The sequence below is a fragment of the Hyla sarda genome, chromosome 7 (genome assembly GCF_029499605.1).
Source record: "Hyla sarda isolate aHylSar1 chromosome 7, aHylSar1.hap1, whole genome shotgun sequence".
Classification (NCBI taxonomy): Eukaryota; Metazoa; Chordata; class Amphibia; order Anura; family Hylidae; genus Hyla; species Hyla sarda.
Genome location: NC_079195.1, coordinates 211,081,445 through 211,101,416, shown reverse-complemented (window position 1 = coordinate 211,101,416; position 19,972 = coordinate 211,081,445). Strand labels below are relative to the sequence as shown.

General features: G+C 46.2%; 1 protein-coding gene across 3 annotated transcripts in view; it reads right to left on the bottom strand.

Moving 5' to 3' along the window:
* The window catches only part of TTLL7 (tubulin tyrosine ligase like 7), a 245,761-nt gene extending 226,376 nt beyond the window's left edge, over positions 1 to 19,385 (bottom strand). For all 3 annotated transcript variants that reach the window (XM_056532560.1, XM_056532564.1, XM_056532566.1), the window contains exon 1: positions 19,053 to 19,385. The gene's annotated coding sequence lies outside the window, so the exon portion shown is untranslated. The remainder of the gene's footprint in view (positions 1 to 19,052) is intronic.
* Positions 19,386 to 19,972: the final 587 nt, after the last annotated feature.

Genomic DNA, 19,972 nt, shown 5'->3' with positions numbered 1-19,972 from the left:
GAAATTCTGCAAAATTTACTGCACATTATATTGAGTGGGGATAACGTTGTCCCATTCACATGGAAGGATTTTTCGCACTGAAAGGATTAAGATTTTTTAATAGAAGTCATTTAAATAGAAGTATTTAATCTGTTTAACTTTCTGGAGCCAGTTGATATACAGTGGTCCCTCAAGTTACAATATTAATTGGTTCCAGGATGACCATTGTATGTTGAAACCATTGTATGTTGAGACCAGAACTCTATGGAAACCTGGTAATTGGTTCTGAAGTCCCAAAATGGCATCCAAAAATAGGAAAAAGTGAGGATTAAAGAAAAATAAGTAGATAACTAATATAAATAAAGCAAATCCTTACATATAAAAGTAAGAAAGATCTGCTGGGAGCTGTAAATCACTGTCTATGTCAGTGTTTCGCAACCAGGGTGCCTCCAGCTGTTGCAAAACTACAACTCCCAGCATGCCCGGACAGCCGTTGGCTGTCCGGGCATGCTGGGAGTTGTAGTTTTGCAACAGCTGGAGGCACCCTGGTTGGGAAACAATGGTTTATGTAGAGGACAGGAGCTTCTTCAGGGTCCTATACAGTACACACAGTGTCCCAAATGGAGCCCCCCTTACTTGGTGTCCAAAGGAGCAGCTAACCCTGGTACAGGTAAGGAGTAGTACAGAACTTGTAGTTCCTTCCTGTACTGTAGGGGGCGCTACCAGACAGCCAGTCAGTGCAGGCACTTCAGTAATAAAGGTGATTTACCAATAAAATGCCCATTCTGATTGGTCAGTTCCTCCAGTTGTGACATGTTTCACAGATCTGGACTGTCCATAGCATTGTATGTTGAGTCTGGTTTCAAGTTACAATGGTCCAAAAAAGACCATTGTATGTTGAAACTATTGCATGTTGAGGCCATTGTAAGTTGAGGGATCACTGTATATATATAAAAAAAACGTTTTCCTGGATAACCCTTTTAATTTATTTTATAAATTATTTATTTTTTCCTGGATAACCCCTTTAAGCTAGTGAGCTACAATAAAAGTGTAAGTAAAAAAAATAAAATAAAGGCGCTAGACACATAATAATTAGACGTACGTAGTCAGGATTAGGTACTGAGTAATATGTTAAAAAAAATAAAAAAAATTTGGGGATCTGACAGGTACGCTTTAATCTAATGCAGTGTTTCCCAACCAGTGTGCCTCCTGTTGTTGCCAAACTATAACTCCCAGCATGCACGGACAGCCAAAGGCATGCTGGAAGTTGTAGTTTTGCAACAGCTGGGGGTTGGTTTGGAAACACTGCTCTGATGGGTGAATGAAGCTGCCTGTGCTAAACAAAATATAGGGGCGCAGTTTATGCTGCATTGTGATTGGCTAATACTACAAGAGGAAGAAGTACAAGTGGGTGGAGGAGAAGAGCTATGGAAATAATAGTGTCATGGACGTGACTCACAATGCTCTAAAGGCAACTACTATATTATAGTTTAAAGGGGTACTCCAGAGATTTTTTTTTTTTTTTTTATCAACTGATGCCAGAAAGTTATACAAATTTGTAAATGACTTCTATTTAAAAATCTTAATCCTTCCAGTACTTATCTGCTGCTGTATGCTCCAGAGGAAGTTGTGTAGTTCTTTCCAGTCTGACCACAGTGCTCTCTGCTGCCACCTGCTGCTGTCAGGAACTGTCCAGAGCAGGAGAGGTTTGCTATGAGGATTTGGACATTTCCCTACACGGACAGAGGTGTCAGCAAATAGCACTGTGGTCAGACTGGAAAGACCTCCACAACTTCCTCTGGAGCATACAGCAGCTGATAAGTACTGGAAGGATTACATATTAAAATAGAAGTAATTTACACATCTGTTTAACATTCTAGCACCAGTTGATTTAATATTGTCTTTTTATTCCTCCAGAGTACCCCTTTAAAGGAGATATCCAGTGGTGAACAACTTATTCCCTATCCTAAGGATAGGGGATAAGTTGCAGATCACGGGGGGGTCCGACCGCTGGGGCCCACCACGATCTCCTGTACGGGGCCCCGACAGCCCGCGGGAAGGGGGCGTGTCGACCCCCGCACAAAGCGGCGGCCAACACGCCCCCTCAATACAACTCTATGGCAGAGCCGCAGCACTGCCTTCGGCTATCTCCGGCTCTGCCATAGCGACGTATTGAGGGGGCGTGTCGGCCACCACTTCGTGCGGTGGTCGACACCCGCTATCTGGCCGGAGAGCCTGGCCCCCGTACAGAGAGATCGCGGGGGGCCCCAGCGGTCGGACCCCCGCGATCTCAAACTTATCCCCTATCCTAAGTTTTTCACCATTGGACTACACCTTTAAGTCCACATACTAGGGGGAGATTGATCAAAACATGTGCAGAGGAAAAGTTGCTGAGTTGCCCATAGCAACCAATCAGATCGCTTCTTTCATTTTTGAAAAGGCCTCTGGAAAATTAAAGAAGCGATCCGATTGGTTGCTATGGGCAACTGGGCAAGTTTACCTCCACCCAGGTTTTGATAAATCTCCCCCATTGTGCCAGCATACGTTTTATGGTATTTAAAATCACATTTATATAAGATATTTGCCTTTCTCCCCGTCTTCGTTTTTCGCGTCTTGCTTCAGAGTGTTTTGTCGCTTTGATGTGTCATGTTCCACGACTGGAGAATTTTTAGCTGAGTTTAAGAAGTGCAAATCGTATAATCAGCATCACACGTCTCCTCCGCCGCGCCGCCACTTAGATAGACGCAGAAATGTATTATTCATTAAAGGGGTACTCTGGCCCGAATACATCTTATCCCCTATCTAAAGGATAGGGGATAAGATGTCTGATCACGCGGGTCCTGACGCTGGGGACCCCCACAATCTGTCATTCAGCACCCACCTTTGCGAGCTCTTTGCTAGTTTGTTGTATTCCCAAAAAGCAGCACCACTTTTTTGTAAAAGCTGGGACTGGTACCTGCAATGTCAAATATAGCCCATGGACAAGAATGGTGATAGACACGCTGTTGAAAAACTACAACTTCCAGCATGCCCGGACAGCCGAAGGCTGTCCGGGCATGCTGGGAGTTGTATTTTTACAACAGCTGGAGGCACACTGGTTAGGAAACACTGCTTTAGATTAAAGTGGTACTCCAGTGGAAAAAAAATTATTATTTTTTAAATCAACTGGTACCAGAAAGTTATACGCACCCCCTCCCATAGACTTGCATTGAGGGGACGGGGGCGTGACGTCACGACTCCGTCCCCGTGTGACACTGTGATACTCCGGCCTCGTGGTCGTCACGCTGCACACTCGGAGCCTCCAGCGATGAGGAGAGCTCCCAAAGGTGGGTGCTGAATGACAGGTTGTGGGGGTCCCCAGCGGCAGGACCCCCGCGATCAGACATCTTATCCCCTATCCTTTGGATAGGGGATAAGATGTATTAGGGCCGGAGTACCCCTTTAATAAGGTCAATGTACACAACAAGAAAGATATGGCATCACTGGGAGGGTTTCAAGGTGCAAACCACAGCTGACCAAAAAGAACACAAAGGCTTGTCTCACAAAGGGGGAGATTCATCAAAACCTGTCCAGAGGAAAAGTTGCTGAGTTGCCCATAGCAACCAATCAGATCGCTTCTTTCATTTTTAACAAGGCCGCTCCAAAATGAAAGAAGCGATCTGATTGGTTGCTATGGGCAACTCAGCATCTTTTCCTCTGGACAGGTTTTGATGAATCTCCCCCATCATTCCCACAGTCAGACATGGTGATAGTAGTGTGATGGTCTGCAGCTGCTTTGCTAAGGGTGCTTTCACACCACGTTTTGTACTTACGGTTCCGGTATATGGCTGGAAGGAGGGGGCGGGGCTTAATCGCGGCGCCCGCACTCAGCCGTATTCGGGAACCGTATTTAATGTATGTCTATGAGCCGACCGGAGGGAACCGCAGCCTCCGGTCAACTGTGTTTTCGGCCATATGCGGTTTCCCGACCGTAGGCAAAAACACGGTTGACCACGTTTTTGCCTGCGGTCGGGAAACCGCATACGGCCGAAAACGCAGCCGACCGGAAGCTGCGGTTCCCTCCGGTCGGCTCATAGACATACATTAACTACGGTTCCCGAATACGGCTGAGTGCTGGCGCCGCGATTAAGCCCCGCCCCCCTCCTCCCAGCCGTATTCGGGAACCGTAAGTACAAAACGTGGTGTGAAAGCACCCTAAGACCTGGTTTACTAGTCATTCTGACGGAACCGGCTTGTCGGAGAATGTCCACCCTTAGGGTGCGTTCACACGTGCAAATTTTGCAGCGTATTTTGCTGCGGATCCGCCGCTGAAGGACCTCCTATATACTGTCTTTATATGTGCCTGCTCGGAGCGGCAGTACGCCGCTCCGAGCAGACACACTGCGATGTGCGAGTCGCCGCGCATGCGCAGTGTACTTGCACATATCGCGGCCGCTCCACCTGCTCAATGAGCTGGGCCGAGAGCTGCTGCGATGTGCGAGTATACTGCGCATGCACGCGGCGACTCGCACATCGTCAGCAGCCACACATAAAGACAGCATATAGGAGGTCCTTCAGCGGCGGATCCACAGAAAAATCCGCTGCGAAAATCCGCACGTGTGAACGTACCCTTAGGGTCTATTCACACGTAGAGTATTCTGCACAGACTTGATGCGCAGATTTGATGCGCAGGATTTTATGCTGCAGATTTCAATGTAAACTGAATGACTGACGTTCACACACACACATTTTTAGCGGGTTTTCCGCTGCGTATTTGAAAGTGGGCGGCTGTCCGCAGCAGATTTTCTGCGGCGGAATGTACACTGCAGAAAATCTGCCGCAAGTCCCATTGAAGTCAGTAGGGACTGTGGCGGATTTTCCGCAGCGTAAATTCCGCCACGAAAAATCTGCTGCGGACAGCTGAGAAGAGCCCGCCCACTTTCAAATACGCAGCGGAAACCCCGATAAAAAATCTGCGCGTGTGAACGTACCCTTAAATCCTGCGCATCAAATCTGTGCAGGATTTAAAGGGGTGTTCCACTGGAAAACAGTTTTTCTAAATCAACTGGTGCCAGAAAGTTAAACAGATTTGTAAATGACTTCTATTAAAAAATCTTAACCCTTCCAGTACTTATCAGCTGCGGTATACTCCACAGGAAGTTCTTTTCTTTTTGAATTTCTTTTCTGTCTGACCACAGTGCTCTCTGCTGACACCTGTGTTAATTTTAGGAACTGTCCAGACTTGCAGCAAATCCCCATAGCAAACATATCCTGCTCCAGACAGTTCTTAAAATGGACAGAGGTGTCAGCAGAGAGCACTGTGGTGAGACAGAAAGGAAATTCTAAAAGAAAAGAACTTTCTGTGGCGCATACAGCAGCGGATAAGTACTGGAAGGATTAAGAGTTTTAAATAGAAGCAATTTACAAATCTGTAGGATTTGGGGTGACCAAGTTAAAAACCTAACCTGAAACCCGCAGAGATGCTGTGACATCTCAGTGGGTTATATAAACAATCAAAACTTTTGTGTCTGGGGTAAGGGCTGGGAAAAAAAATAAAAATATATATATATTTTTGGCCTGAATGCACTTCGGTCCTGCTTTTGTTTCGAAGCAAAGACACCAAAGTTTTGAGGGACCAAGACGTTTCCATATACTTCCATTATGAAACCATTGCGATTCCGTGGTTTAGAGCCAGGAGAGAACGTTCTTAGTGACTACTTCTCCTGGCTCTCTCTAGCGATCGGTCAGGGTCTACACAGTCAGACCCCGACCTATCAAAACTTTTGGTATGTCTCTTTGCCAGTGTCTTCCAAACAGCGTGCCTCCAGCTGTTGTAAAACTACAACTCCCAGCATGCCCGGACAGCCAACGGCTGTCCGGACATGCTGGGAGTTGTAGTTTTGCAACAGCTGGAGGCACACTGTTTGGAAAACACTGCTATATGCCATATCTAAAGTTTTTTTGGTGACAGTGCCCACTACGCTTGTCTGAATCCATATTGGCCGTCGATTAGTTAAGTCTTGAACGGTCTCTATTCACTTTCAAAGTGCCTCGATTTCCTGGAAAAGTCAGGAAGGACTCTCCTAGGACAATGCCAATTCGGGTGTGGATTTTCCGGCAAGTCTGATTTAAAGGGGTACTCCACTGAAAAACTTTTTTTTTTTTAATCAACTGGTACCAGAAAGTTAAACAGTAAATTACTTATAATACAAAAAAATCTTAATCCTTCCAGTACTTATCAGCTGCTGTTATGATCCACAGGAAGTTCTTTTCTTTTTGAATTTCCTTTCTGCCTGTCCACAGTGCTCTCTGTTGACACTTTAAGAATTTCCATTTTAAGAACTGTCCAGAGGAGGAAAGGTTTTGTATTGGGATTTGCTTCTACTCTGGACAGTTCATAAAATGGACAGAGGTGTCAGCAGAGAGCACTGTGGTCTGACAGAAAGGAAATTCAAAAAGAAAAGAATTTCCTGTGGAACATACAGCAGCTGATAAGTACTGGAAGGATTAAGATTTTTTTTTTAATAGAAGTGATTTACAAATCTGTTTACTTTTCTGGCACCAATTGATTTAAATAAAATAAATAAATGTTTTCCAGTGGAGCACCCCTTTAATAAAAAAAAACGTCCTCCATTCACTCCTATGAGACACGCAAATACAAGTAAAACTGATGCAAATCAAAAATACAAACAGTCAATTTCAATGCAAAATACACAAGCCACACGATCACACATAAGGAAATGAGCCTGTGACTTATGCGTCTTGAGCTTCAGTAAACGGTTCGGGAACAAATAAAGCCTGTCAATATAGGTACAAAGAATTTGTTACATTGTTATAGCTGGGAAAACCCTTCAGAAACATTGTGTCCTGACAACAGCCATGGTTGAGTAGCAGCAACATTTACCGATGACAACCACGTTTATCGAAAGAAAAATTTTAATTAAAGGAATTTGCCAGAATTTTGTGATTGAACTTACAAAACTACAACTCCCAGCATGATGAGAGTTGTAGTTTTGCAACTGCTGGAGGTCCATACTTTGAAGAACACCGACCTAGGACAACAACTTGGCTAACTGTCCTAACTCTGTATCTGAATTTTCTGACCAAAAGTGGCCTGTTGGCACGGCACAGTATATAAGTGAGAGAGCTGTCAATCACTGAGTAGGACCGCCCACTTGACAACTTAGCCCAGAACAAGCAGAGATTTACATGCCTAAAAGAAAACTTATCCTGGAACTTTCCCAACAAAACATATATCATTCTGCTCAGCTCCTCCTGCTCTATAACATGATACCTGCAGATTGTACTGTATTGTATATATCATTCTGCTCAGCTCCTCCTGCTCTATAACATGATACCTGCAGATTGTACTGTATTGTATATATCATCTGCTCAGCTCCTCCTGCTCTATAACATGATACCTGCAGATTGTACTGTATTGTATATATCATCTGCTCAGCTCCTCCTGCTCTATAACATGATACCTGCAGATTGTACTATATTGTATATCATCTGCTCAGCTCCTCCTGCTCTATAACATGATACCTGTAGATTATACTCTATTGTATATATCATCTGCTCAGCTCCTCCTGCTCTATAACATGATACCCGCAGATTGTACTGTATTGTATATATCATCTGCTCAGCTCCTCCTGCTCTATTACATGATACCTGCAGATTGTACTGTATTGTATATATCATCTGCTCAGCTCATCCTGCTCTATAACATGATACCTGCAGATTGTACTGTATTGTATATATCATCTGCTCAGCTCCTCCTGCTCTATAACATGATACCTGCAGATTGTACTGTATTATACATTGTATCTACTCAGCTTCTCCTGCTCTATAACATGATACCCGCAGATTGTACCGTATTGTATATATCATCTGCTCAGCTCCCCCTGCTCTATAACATGATACCTGCAGATTGTACTGTATTGTGTATATCATCTGCTCAGCTCCTCCTGCTCCATAACATGATACCTGCAGATTGTACTGTATTGTATATTGTCACGATGCCGGCTGGCAGGAGGTGGATCCTCTGTGCCAGAGAGGGATAGCGAGGACCGTGCTAGTGGACCGGTTCTAAGACACTACTGGTTTTCACCAGAGCCCGCCGCAAAGCGGGATGGTCTTGCTGCGGCGGTAGTGACCAGGTCGTATCCACTAGCAACGGCTCACCTCTCTGGCTGCTGAAGATAGGCGAGGTACAAGGGAGTAGGCAGAAGCAGAGTCGGACGTAGCAGAAGGTCGGGGGCAGGCGGCAAGGTTCGTAGTCAGGGGAGATAGCAGAAGTTCTGGTACACAGGCTTTAAACACACAAAACGCTTTCACTAGGCACAAGTGCAACAAGATCCGGCAAGGAAGTGCAAGGGAGGAGGATAGATATAGTCAGGGACCAGGTGGAAGCCAATTAAGCTAATTGGGCCAGGCACCAATCATTGGTGCACTGGCCCTTTAAGTCTCAGGGAGCTGGCGCGCGCGCGCCCTAGAGAGCGGAGCCGCGCGCGCCAGCACATGACAGCAGGGGACGGGAACGGGTAAGTGACCTGGGATGCGATTCGCGAGCGGGCGCATCCCGCTGTGCGAATCGCATCCCCAACGGCCATGACAGAGCAGCGCTCCTGGTCAGCGGGACTGACCGGGGAGCTGCAGGGAGAAAGACGCCGTGAGCGCTCCGGGGAGGAGCGGGGACCCGGAGCGCTAGGCGTAACAGTACCCCCCCCCTTAGGTCTCCCCCTCTCTTTATCCGGTAACTGCCTCCCCTGGGATGAGGACACCGGGAAAGGATGGAGGGATTCCTCAACGGAAGGCAGAACAGCAGGAGTAGGAATGGGGAGAGAGGGCAGAGGGCGAGACCTGGCACGGGGCAGTGTGACACCAGGACGAGGGCCATGCGGGGACACAGGGGCTTGCCTGATGGGACTGGGAGGGGGGGAGAGGCATTTCCTGTGGCAGGCAGAGTCCTTAATGACCTTAGGGGGACCGGACACAGGAGGAACCACAGGGTCACGGCAGGGAGTACTGGGAACCGGTTGAAGGCAGTCCTTGGAACAAGAGGGGCCCCAACTCTTGATCTCCCCAGTGGACCAATCCAGGGTTGGGGAATGGTGTTGAAGCCAGGGTAGTCCAAGGAGAACTTCAGAAGTGCAATTAGGAAGGACCAAGAATACAATTTCCTCGTGATGAGGTCCGATGCACATTAGGAGGGGCTCCGTGCGGAAACGCACGGTGCAATCCAACTTGGCTCCGTTGACCGCGGAAACGTGGAGTGGCTTGACAAGACGGGTCACCGGAATGCGGAATTTATTCACTAAGGACTCCCGAATAAAATTCCCAGAAGCTCCAGAGTCCAGGCAGGCCACGGCTGAGAGAGAAGAGTTGGCTGAAGTAGAAATCCGAACAGGCACCGTGAGACGTGGAGAAGCCGACTTAGCATCAAGAGACGCCACACCCACGAGAGCTGGGTGCGAGCGTGCGTTTCCCAGACGTGGAGGACGGATTGGGCAATCCACCAAAAAATGTTCAGTACTGGCACAGTACAGGCAAAGATTCTCTTCCTTACGGCGATTCCTCTCTTCCAGGGTCAGGCGAGACCGATCCACTTGCATGGCCTCCTCAGCGGGAGGCCTAGGCGCAGATTGCAGTGGAGACTGTGGGAGAGGTGTCCAGAGATCTAAGTCTTTTTCCTGGCGGAGCTCTTGATGCCTCTCAGAAAAACGCATGTCAATGCGAGTGGCTAGATAAATGAGTTCATGCAGGTTAGCAGGAGTCTCTCGTGCGGCCAGAACATCTTTAATGTTGCTGGATAGGCCTTTTTTAAAGGTCGCGCAGAGAGCCTCATTATTCCAGGATAGTTCAGAGGCAAGAGTACGGAATTGTATGGCGTACTCGCCAACGGAGGAATTACCCTGGACCAGGTTCAGCAGGGCAGTCTCAGCAGAAGAGGCTCGGGCAGGTTCCTCAAAGACACTTCGAATTTCCGAGAAGAAGGAGTGTACAGAGGCAGTGACGGGGTCATTGCGGTCCCAGAGCGGTGTGGCCCATGACAGAGCTTTTCCAGACAGAAGGCTGACTACGAAAGCCACCTTAGACATTTCAGTAGGAAACTGGTCCGACATCATCTCCATGTGCAGGGAACATTGCGAAAGAAAGCCACGGCAAAACTTAGAGTCCCCATTAAATTTGTCCGGCAAGGACAGACGGAGGCTAGGAGTGGCCACTCGCTGCGGAAGGGGTGCAGGAGCTGGCGGAGGAGATGGTTGTTGCTGCTGTAGCTGAGACTGAATCTGCTGTAGTTGTGACTGGAGTTGCTGTGTCATGGTGGTCAAGTACGACAGCTGGTGATCTTGTTGGGCGATCTGACGAGCTTGCTGGGCGACCAGCGTAGGGAGGTCAGCGACAACTGGCAGAGGAACTTCAGCGGGATCCATGGCCGGATCTACTGTCACGATGCCGGCTGGCAGGAGGTGGATCCTCTGTGCCAGAGAGGGATAGCGAGGACCGTGCTAGTGGACCGGTTCTAAGACACTACTGGTTTTCACCAGAGCCCGCCGCAAAGCGGGATGGTCTTGCTGCGGCGGTAGTGACCAGGTCGTATCCACTAGCAACGGCTCACCTCTCTGGCTGCTGAAGATAGGCGAGGTACAAGGGAGTAGGCAGAAGCAGAGTCGGACGTAGCAGAAGGTCGGGGGCAGGCGGCAAGGTTCGTAGTCAGGGGAGATAGCAGAAGTTCTGGTACACAGGCTTTAAACACACAAAACGCTTTCACTAGGCACAAGTGCAACAAGATCCGGCAAGGAAGTGCAAGGGAGGAGGATAGATATAGTCAGGGACCAGGTGGAAGCCAATTAAGCTAATTGGGCCAGGCACCAATCATTGGTGCACTGGCCCTTTAAGTCTCAGGGAGCTGGCGCGCGCGCGCCCTAGAGAGCGGAGCCGCGCGCGCCAGCACATGACAGCAGGGGACGGGAACGGGTAAGTGACCTGGGATGCGATTCGCGAGCGGGCGCGTCCCGCTGTGCGAATCGCATCCCCAACGGCCATGACAGAGCAGCGCTCCTGGTCAGCGGGACTGACCGGGGAGCTGCAGGGAGAAAGACGCCGTGAGCGCTCCGGGGAGGAGCGGGGACCCGGAGCGCTAGGCGTAACATATATATCATCTGCTCAGCTCCTACTGCTCTATAACATGATGCCTGCAGATTGTATAATATTGTATATATTATCTCCTCAACTCCTCCTGCTCTATAACAAGTTACCTGCAGATTGTACTGTATTGTACATTGTATCTACTCAGCTCCTCCTGCTCTATAACATGATACCTGCAGATTGTACTGTATTGTGTATATCATCTGCTCAGCTCCTCCTGCTCCATAACATGATACCTGCAGATTGTACTGTATTGTATATATCATCTGCTCAGCTCCTCCTGCTCTATAATATGATACCTGTAGATTGCACTGTATTGTATATATCATCTGCTCAGCTCCTCCTGCTCTATAACATGATACCTGCAGATTGTACTGTATTGTATATATCATCTGCTCAGCTCCTCCTGCTCTATAACATGATACCTGCAGATTGTACTGTATTGTATATATCATCTGCTCAGCTCCTCCTGCTCTATAACATGATACCTGCAGATTGTACTGTATTGTATATATCATCCGCTCAGCTCCTCCTGCTCCATAACATGATACCTGCAGATCGGACTGCATTGCCAATGTGACAGGTTACCTTTAATAAATGTGAACGAAATGTGGGCGAATAGTCTCTGAGACGGTCACAATGGGATATTACCGAAACAAGATGCAAGAACATCGTACCCAGATCTTCACGTCATCTAATAGCTTTCTAATGGGTTTCAGCTCACTCAACCATTCTTAAGGTCTCTATAAAGAGAACCCATCAGATTATCATTCAGGCTTTTAGGCCCCAACTGGCAGCAAATCACTGCATGTAATGGGCCCCAGTAGGCTTCCAATTCCGACCAACATTTGATAGGGAGCTATTATAGGAGGAACAATGACTAAGCCTGAAGGAGTGCCTTGGCCTACACTGTGCTCGAAAATGTAGAGAGGTATTGGATCCTGAAGGATAGGCCAAATAGTTGCTTAACATATCATCAGCCGGTGACCACAACGCCGTTATGTGCTATCAAAGGTTCTGTCAAATCTGTCAAACTAAACACTTTCCGGTATGTTATGAGTAAGAAGATCTAAACATTGTAACAGATATATATGTTGTAGAGAGTCCCTTCAATCATCCACAGTCTTCTATCTAAGTCAGTGGTCTCCAAACTGTGGACCTCCAGCTATTGCAAAACTACAACTCCCAGTATGCCGGACAACCCCTTGAAAGCTCAACAGCCTTCTATCTAAGTCAGTGGTCTCCAAACTGTGGACCTCCAGCTATTGCAAAACTACAACTCCCAGTATGCTGGACAACCCTTTCAAAGCTCAACAGCCTTCTATCTAAGTCAGTGGTCTCCAAACTGTGGACCTCCAGCTATTGCAAAACTACCACTCCCAGTATGCTGGACAACCCCTTCAAAGCTCAACAGCCTTCTATCTAAGTCAGTGGTCTCCAAACTTTGAACCTCCAGCTGTTGCACAAATAAAACTCCCAGCATGCCAGATAACTCCTTCAATGATTGACAGCCTTTTAAGTCAGTGGTCTCCAAACGGTAACTTCCAGATGTAGCAAAACTACAACTCCTAGCATGCTAGGAGTTGTTGTTTTGCAACAGCTGGAGGTCAACACTTTGGAGACCTAGGACATAGGACTGACTCCCTTTCTCTTGATCAATGGAGGTTCCAGCTGTTGGACCCTTTCTTATCAATATATATTAAACCCCTATAACAGATATATATATTCAAAAAAGGCCACCATAATTCCTAGACAGCAGCATACCATGACCTAACATGTATCTCCAGGCAATGAGCATTTCCTATACTGAGAAGCTTCTTTATTTCCCAAAGATTACAAGTATACAGTTGGCTGTCCGGGCTTGCTGGGAGTTGTAGTTTTGCAACAGCTGGAGGTCCACAGTTGGACACCACTGCAGAATACTATGACGCATACATAGTTATGGCCGTAAATGTTGGCACCCCTGAAGTATTTCTCACAGAAAAGGATTGCAGTAACACATGTTTTGCTATACACATGTTTATTCCCTTTGTGTGTATTAGGACTAAACCAAAAAGGGGGGGGGGGGGGAGCAAATTGGACATAATGTCACCAAACTCCAAAAAGGGTCTGGACAAAATTATTGGCACTCTTTACTTAATATTTGGTTGCACACCCTTTGGAAAAAATAACTGGAATCAGTCGTTTCCTATAACCATCAATAAGCTTCTTACACCTCTCAGCCGGAATGTTGGACCACTCTTCCTTTACAAACTGCTCCAGGTCTCTTATTGGAAGGCGTCTTTTCCCAACATCAATTTTAAGTTCTCTCCACAGGTGATCAATGGGATTTAGATCTGGACTCATTGCTGCCAATTCAGAACTCTCCAGCGCTTTGTTGCCATCCATTTCTGGGGGCTTTTGAAGTATGTTTGGGGTCATTGTCCTGCTGGAAGACCCAAGATCTCAGACACAAACCCAGCTTTCTGACACTGGGCTGTACAGTGCGACCCAAAATCCGTTAGTAATCCTCAGATTTCATGATGCCTTGTACACATTCAAGGCCCCCAGTGCCAGAGGCAGAAAAACAGTGACAGATAGTTTGTGCTGACACTGATGCTCCCTGAGCCTGCAGGACAGCTTGAATATCTTTGGAACTTGTTTGGGGCTGCTTATCCACCATCCGGACTATCCTGCATTGACAACTTTCATCAATTTTTCTCTTCCGTCTACGCCCAGGAAGATTAACTACAGTGCCGTGGGTTGCAAACTTCTTGATACTGTTGCGCACTGTGGACAAAGGCAAATCTAGATCTCTGGAGATGGACTTGTAACCTTGAGATTGTTGATATTTTTCCCACAATTTTGGTTCTCAAGTCTTCAGACAGTTCTCTTCTCCTCTTTCTGTTGTCCATTCTGTTGTCCCTTAGTGTGGCACACACAGACACGCAATGCAAAGACTACGTGAACTTCTCTCTCTTTTTATCTGCTTTCAGGTGTGATTCTTATATTGCCCGCACCTGTTACTTACTCCAGGTGAGTTTTTCCAGGTGCCAAAATTTCAGGGGTGCAAACATTTACGGCCATGACTGTATCTATGTAATAGGTATGATGGTGCCAATGGTAAGTGTCTGGTTTTGGCGCCAGTACCGGTGACTCTTTACGTTCAATGAAGCTATCTTATACAGTGGTCCCTCAAGTTACAATATTAATTGGTTCCAGGATGACCATTGTATGTTGAAACCATTGTATGTTGAGACCAGAACTCAATGGAAACCTGGTAATTAGTTCTAAAGGCCCAAAATGTCATCCAAAAATAGGAAAAAGTTAAAAAAAATAAAATAAAAAAAAAGTAGATAACTAATATAGATAAAGCAAGTCCTTACATATAAAAGTAAGAAAGATCTGCTGGGAGCTGTAATCACTGTCTATGTCAGTGTTTCCCAAGCAGGGAGCCCCCAGCTGTTGCAAAACTACAACTCCCAGCATGCCCGGACAGCCAAAGGCTGTCCGGGCATGCTGGGAGTTGTAGTTTTGCAACAGCTGGGGGCACCCTGCTTGGGAAACACTGGTCTATGTAGAGGACAGGAGCTTCTTCAGGGTCCTGTACAGTACACAGTGTCCTAAAAAAATAACGGAGTCGTCCTCACTTGCTGTCCTAAGGAGCAGCTAACCCTGGTACAGGTAAAGTGTACAGAACATGTAATACCTCCCTGTACTGTAGGGGGCACTACCAGACACCAGTCAGTGCATACACTTCAGTAATACAGGTAAAGAGTACAGAACATGTAATACCTCCCTGTACTGTAGGGGGCACTACCAGACACCAGTCAGTGCATACACTTCAGTAATACAGGTAAAGTGTACAGAACATGTAATACCTCCCTGTACTGTAGGGGGCACTGTCAGACACCAGTCAGTGCATACGCTTCCGTAATACAGGGGTTTTAGCAGTGAATGTCCATTTTGATTGGTCGGTTCTTCTAGCCATTGACACGTTTCACAGATCTGGACTGTCTGTACATTGTATGTTGAGTCTGGTTTCAACTTACGATGGTCCAGAAAAGATCATTGTATGTTGAAACTATTGTATGTTGAGGCCATTGTAAGTTGAGGGATCACTGTATGTATATTCCCATCTTAGAAAGAAATTGCATATGATCAATGCCAATCCTCTGGAACCACTATGAGTCCTATAAGGGCATTGATATAAGGTTTAGTTTATGTTTCCATTTTTATTATTGTTATTTTACAAAAATTGTTTCCCAAAAAATGGCAAATATTTTTGGATTAAAAAAAAAAAAAAAAAAAGAGGTGCAGCCAGATGAAACGCCATATTTGGGATTCTTTGACTCAGGTTTGGCGTTTTTATGCTCACTGGCAGTTTTTCCAAAAATCGCAGCATGACTATGGCGTTTCATTTTCAGTGATTTTTGCTATAGTGGATGACAATTTTTTTTTATTTTGCGTCCATTGTGGCGCAGTGTTACTCTGTATAGCGCCACCATACACTATAGTGGATGACAATTTTTTTTATTTTGCGTCCATTGTGGCGCAGTGTTACTCTGTATAGCGCCACCATACACTATAGTGGATGACAAATTTTTTTTATTTTGCGTCCATTGTGGCGCAGTGTTACTTTGTATAGCGCCACCATACACTATAGTGGATGACAAATTTTTTTTATTTTGCGTCCATTGTGGCGCAGTGTTACTCTGTATAGCGCCACCATAAACTATAGTGGATGACAATTTTTTTTATTTTGCTTCCATTGTGGCGCAGTGTTACTCTGTATAGCGCCACCATACACTATAGTGGATGACAATTTTTTTTTATTTTGCGTCCATTGTGGCGCAGTGTTACTCTGTATAGCGCCACCATACACTATAGTGGATGACAAATTTTTTTTATTTTGCGTCCATTGTGGCGCAGTGTTACTCTGTATAGCGCCACCATACACTATAGCGGATGACAAATTTTTTTTATTTTGCGTCCATTGTGGCGCAGTGTTACTTTGTATAGCGCCACCATACACTATAGTGGATGACAAATTTTTTTTATTTTGCGTCCATTGTGGCGCAGTGTTACTCTGTATAGCGCCACCATACACTATAGTGGATGACAAAATTTTTTTATTTTGCGTCCATTGTGGCGCAGTGTTACTCTGTATAGCGCCACCATACACTATAGTGGATGACAAATTTTTTTTATTTTGCGTCCATTGTGGCGCAGTGTTACTTTGTATAGCGCCACCATACACTATAGTGGATGACAAATTTTTTTTATTTTGCGTCCATTGTGGCGCAGTGTTACTCTGTATAGCGCCACCATACACTATAGTGGATGACAATTTTTTTTATTTTGCGTCCATTGTGGCGCAGTGTTACTCTGTATAGCGCCACCATACACTATAGTGGATGACAATTTTTTTTTATTTTGCGTCCATTGTGGCGCAGTGTTACTCTGTATAGCGCCACCATACACTATAGTGGATGACAATTTTTTTTATTTTGCGTCCATTGTGGCGCAGTGTTACTCTGTATAGCGCCACCATACACTATAGTGGATGACAAATTTTTTTTATTTTGCGTCCATTGTGGCGCAGTGTTACTTTGTATAGCGCCACCATACACTATAGTGGATGACAAATTTTTTTTATTTTGCGTCCATTGTGGCGCAGTGTTACTCTGTATAGCGCCACCATACACTATAGTGGATGACAAATTTTTTTTATTTTGCGTCCATTGTGGCGCAGTGTTACTTTGTATAGCGCCACCATACACTATAGTGGATGACAAATTTTTTTTATTTTGCGTCCATTGTGGCGCAGTGTTACTTTGTATAGCGCCACCATACACTATAGTGGATGACAAATTTTTTTTATTTTGCGTCCATTGTGGCGCAGTGTTACTCTGTATAGCGCCACCATACACTATAGTGGATGACAATTTTTTTTATTTTGCTTCCATTGTGGCGCAGTGTTACTCTGTATAGCGCCACCATACACTATAGTGGATGACAATTTTTTTTTATTTTGCGTCCATTGTGGCGCAGTGTTACTCTGTATAGCGCCACCATACACTATAGTGGATGACAAATTTTTTTAATTTTGCGTCCATTGTGGCGCAGTGTTACTTTGTATAGCGCCACCATACACTATAGTGGATGACAAATTTTTTTTATTTTGCGTCCATTGTGGCGCAGTGTTACTTTGTATAGCGCCACCATACACTATAGTGGATGACAAATTTTTTTTATTTTGCGTCCATTGTGGCGCAGTGTTACTCTGTATAGCGCCACCATACACTATAGTGGATGACAAATTTTTTTTATTTTGCGTCCATTGTGGCGCAGTGTTACTCTGTATAGCGCCACCATACACTATAGTGGATGACAAATTTTTTTTATTTTGCGTCCATTGTGGCGCAGTGTTACTTTGTATAGCGCCACCATACACTATAGTGGATGACAATTTTTTTTGCATACATTGTGTGGCAGCCTTACTCTATATAGTACCGACATGCACTATAGGGGATGGCAATTTTTTGCAATTTTTTTTGTGTAGCAGTCTACTTCATAGAGCACTGCCAGATGCTGTAGTGGATGACAATTTTATTTTTATTTTTTTGTTGTATAGCAGTTTTATTCTATATAGCGACCCATACACACACACACACACACATATATATATATATATATATATATATATATATATATATATATATATTCCCCCCCCCCCCCCCATTTATTGTGTAACATCTTTACTCCATATAGTGCCGCCATACGCTAAAGTGCATGACAATCTTTTTACATTGGTTGTGTGCAGGGGTCAAGTCCTGGGGAGAAAAAAAAAGTGTGGGAACTCACCCAAGATTTCCACATAAAGGAATACTCCGCCTCTAGACATCTTATCCCCTATCCAAAGAATAAGGGATAAGATGTCTGTTGACCCCCCGCATTCTCCCTGCTGCACCCGGCATTCGTTTAGAGCGTTGGGTGCAGCGCCGGAGGCTGGTGACGTCACGGCCACAGCCCCTAAATGAAAGTCTATGGGAGGGGACATGACGGCCATCACGCCCCCTCCCATAGACTTGCATTGAGGGGGCATGGCTGTGATGTCACGACCCTCTGCCCCCCTTCGCCAGTCATTCGACACGGAGCGAAGTCCACTCCATGCACCGGATGTCTGGGGTGCCACAGCCGAGATCACGGGGGTCCCCGGCGGCGGGACCCCCGCGATCAGACATCTTATCCCCCTATCCTTTGAATAGGGGGATAAGATGTCTAGGGGCCGGAGTACCCCTTTAAGGGCTGGTAATGGGAACTGCGTTCCTGCTGTGGAAAAAGTGCAGGAACTCCGTCCCCATGAGTTTCTGCAGGACTTTGAGCCCTGGTTGTGTGGCATTCTTACTCCACTAAGACCAGTGTTTCCAAAACAGGATGCCTTCAGCTGTTGCAAAACTACAACTCCCAGCATGCCCGGACAGCCGAAGGCTGTCCGGGCATGCTGAGAGTTGTAGTTTTGCAACAGCTGGAGGCACCCCTGGTTGGGAAACACTTGATTAGACAATAACCCACTGAACGGTGCAGGTAACAATGGGTGATCGGATGGGGTCACATTATTCTAATCGCCCTAAAAGTCGTCGATTAGGCGCAAATAGCAAGTCTATTGTATAAAAAGCAATATAAATATAATGCAACCGAAGCAAAAACCATATAGAACAGCAGCAAAGAATATATGTAGCTATACTATAGTCCAGATGATGCCTCTATACATGCAGTCCTATGTAAAATATAACAGATACTGAAGCAATGAGACACAGGATTAGGGATAGGACTGCTGCACATAGATACAGTAACGACATGCAGCCTCCCCCTGAGTGATGCTGATTCATGCTGCCCTCACCCCCTCTAGCTCTCGCACCCCCTCTGCTGGAAGGGGTGTATGGAAGCAGGGTACTTACCAGATGATGGGGGGGGATCAGGACAGATGAGGAGGATGATGGGGATCCCTGTCCCTGGTGCTGGGGATCTCTCTGCCCCTGCTAGCTCCGGACACTGGAGGTTACTGCAAAGCGAGACCGTACCATTGCCTCTCCCGGGATAGGGGGGGGGGGGACGAGATAGTGAAATCAGGAGACTGACCCCTCCAGAGATAGGATGAGCCGTTCGGGAGTGATGGTTTTTCCTAGTAAATATGAGTGGAAATATTCTGGGATCTGTTCGGCGTGTTCGTGATCTGTATAATAAGCCACCCCTATTTCTCAGACGTAGATGGTACCGTCTGTGAGTCACAGCTTGGAACGCAAACACTGGTCCTAGCAACAGACGGGGGGAGGTGTCACCTGTGTGACGTCACTGGACAGGTGTCTCCTTCCCTGTGTATATACTGTATATAATAGGACTTGTGCTTCATGTATTATTCATATAGTGGATTTGTTACATGGTATATGCATGAGAGAATTTATACCTGTGGAGATGCGGAGTGCCTCCATAATAGGAGCGGAGTGCCTCCATAACAGGAGCGGAGTGCCTCCATAACAGGAGCGGAGTGCCTCTATAATAGGAGCGGAGTGCCTCCATAACAGGAGTGGAGTGCCTCTATAACAGGAGCGCAGTGCCTCCATAACAGGAGTGGAGTGCCTCCATAACAGGAGCGCAGTGCCTCCATAACAGGAGCGGAGTGCCTCTATAACAGGAGCGGAGTGCCTCTATAACAGTAACAGAGTGCCTCCATAACAGGAGCGGAGTACCTCCATAACAGGAGCGGAGTGCCTCCATAACAGGAGCGGAGTGCCTTTATAACAGGAGCGGAGTGCCTCTATAACAGTAACAGAGTGCCTCCATAACAGGAGCGGAGTACCTCCATAACAGGAGCGGAGTG